Source organism: Limulus polyphemus, unplaced genomic scaffold, assembly GCF_000517525.1.
Source record: "Limulus polyphemus unplaced genomic scaffold, Limulus_polyphemus-2.1.2 Scaffold552, whole genome shotgun sequence".
Lineage (NCBI taxonomy): Eukaryota > Metazoa > Arthropoda > Merostomata > Xiphosura > Limulidae > Limulus > Limulus polyphemus.
Window position 1 is genome coordinate 218,321 of NW_013666162.1, and position 2,335 is coordinate 220,655.

At 34.8% G+C, this 2,335-nt stretch overlaps 1 protein-coding gene across 1 annotated transcript in view; it reads left to right on the forward strand.

The window, feature by feature from the left end:
- LOC106459055 overlaps window positions 1–2,335 on the forward strand; it is a 66,198-nt gene that overhangs the window by 24,883 nt on the left and 38,980 nt on the right. The window contains exon 2 of the mRNA XM_022385429.1: window positions 152–347. The gene's annotated coding sequence lies outside the window, so the exon portion shown is untranslated. The remainder of the gene's footprint in view (window positions 1–151; window positions 348–2,335) is intronic.

The window sequence follows — 2,335 nt, forward strand, 5'->3', positions numbered from 1 at the left end:
AACAATATATACTAATTTTTAAAGTATCAAATTGAATTTTTGTACAATAAAAAATCTTTCAAATGCGACTCTAGCTTTTTTCCCCAAAAAACTTTGTCTTCAAAATAAGGGTGCATCTTATATTCCGAAAAATATGGTATTTGTTTTTCAGATATTCATGCAAAGCTACTCGGTAACTACCTGCACTAGCCTGTGTCCATAAGTTTGAACTGATAGACTAAAGGGAAGGTACAGTAACAGGAAGCGAATGATGGACTTCAGATCTATAGTCTAGGAGGCTGACTACTGGCCCATGCTTGGCTGCTTTCCCACTACTTGACCAAACAAGAGTAGCCCAAGAGTTTGTAGTGAGGGTTTTTGACTATCTATCCTCCCTGTAGTCTGTAAGTTTAAAGTTAGAGATGACCATGAGCAAATATTTCGTTGCATATAAATGTTTCCAAATATCTCAAACAAGCAAACAAGATTTATAAGTAATGGGTTTCACTAACTTTTCTAACCATGGATTTTAAGCAACTTGTTATTATTACTAAAAGATATTACTTAAAACCTTCAAGTCATAAAATATTCAAGATGTGTAAGGACCCAAAGTCTGAAATGCTCAAGTAGGGTGTAGCTTTTATGAACATAGTGGAACAATGTATCTCAGACTTTTCAAGGATATTAAAAGTCAGATTTACGTCATACTGAAGATTTTCATTTTCTAGTAGAAAACTTAGGAATTAGGTGTTAGTTTTTAAAAGATGAATATCTTCTGAAATTAGAACATTTTGGATTTGAGTTTTGCATAAAAAAATTAGAGGAAGGATAAAAATATTAGTGTTGCTGCATTTATTATTAAGTAACTGAGTAGTATGGTTAAATATTGTTAAGTTTTATTTTGTGTTGATTAACACTGCAGTAATTAATGGAATTATTTGCAACATTGATGGTATTTTTGTTAGGGTGCAAATTGGCCCTGTTGTAAAGCTCTGGATTTTGGAGCTTGTGAGTTGGGTTTCAATTTGTGTGATACTACAAAATATACCCATCACTTTAAACTGTGGGTGCATTATGAGAGTGACTGACGATCTCTTAGTGTGGATGATAGGGGCAGGATGCTACTGACTGGCTGCCTACTCTGGTCAGTACTTCAACATTAGGGCAGATAGCCATTGTATAACTTTGCCATATATAGAAAATACTAATACTATGTATTGTCGTTTATTTTTATTTTCTTCCGTAAATAATTAAAAAAAAACCAACTAAAACGCCAGTGTGGCCTATGTGGACCCAAATAGTAATTCTTGTGTTAATTGATAGGTGCTTCTAATTTTACTGATTTTTCTCATCTGATTTCTATGAAAGCCATGGGTTAGCACCGTCGTTTCTTTATTTATCGACTTTCTTCGTGAAACGTTTCAGTTTTGTTTGGTTTGTTTCCGATATTCCCACAAAGTACACAATACCTATCACTATCAGCGTTAGCCATCCCTAATTTTAAAACTGATAGACTACAGAGAAGACAGCCAATCAACTGAACCCACCGCCACTCTTGGAACACTCACGTTTTATTGACTGGTGGGATTTGACAGGTACTCTTATAACACACCCAAGGACCCCAAAATGCGGAGCGTGATTTTGTGCCAACAAAACACGAACCGTGTATTCACAGATTAAAAATCCGGCACGCTAACCACTAGGCTACTACTGGCTTATGTACGATGCAAAGCCTGCGTAAAATATTAGATGCTTTTAATTTAACTATCATTTCAAAATTACCTTCTATAAATTAACTGCTAGTGACATACCTTTATAGGCCTATAGTGAAAAAGTGGGAAACGAGATGTTATAGCACCAAAATTTTGACTTTTATAAGTAAAACAAAAATGGTTTGAGAGAGAGAAAACTGATTTTTGCTCCAACTAATATACATGTCAGTAGAATTTGTTGGTTAATTTTTCGAGTTATTAATAATAAGCCCCCCAGTGGCACAGCGTTATGTCTGCGGACTTACACTGCTAGAAACCGAGTTTCGATACCCGTGGTGGGCAAAGCATATATAGCCCATAATGTAGCTTTGTGCTTAACTACAAACAAACAAACATTAATAATAAACGAAAAATTAAAACAGGTCCAGAAACAGCGTCCTTCTTTTTACGAAATCAAACGATTTTCTCTGACAGTACGAAGTTTAGGAAAATGTTTATTTCACAATACAATATTCTCCTTTGATTTGGGGTGGGTGGAGGTGGGAGTGAATGACGTTTTACAGTAGTACTTGCTATGTTTAACAAATATTTGTACTTCTGATATTATTTTTAAGTAAACCTATACACACACACACACACACACA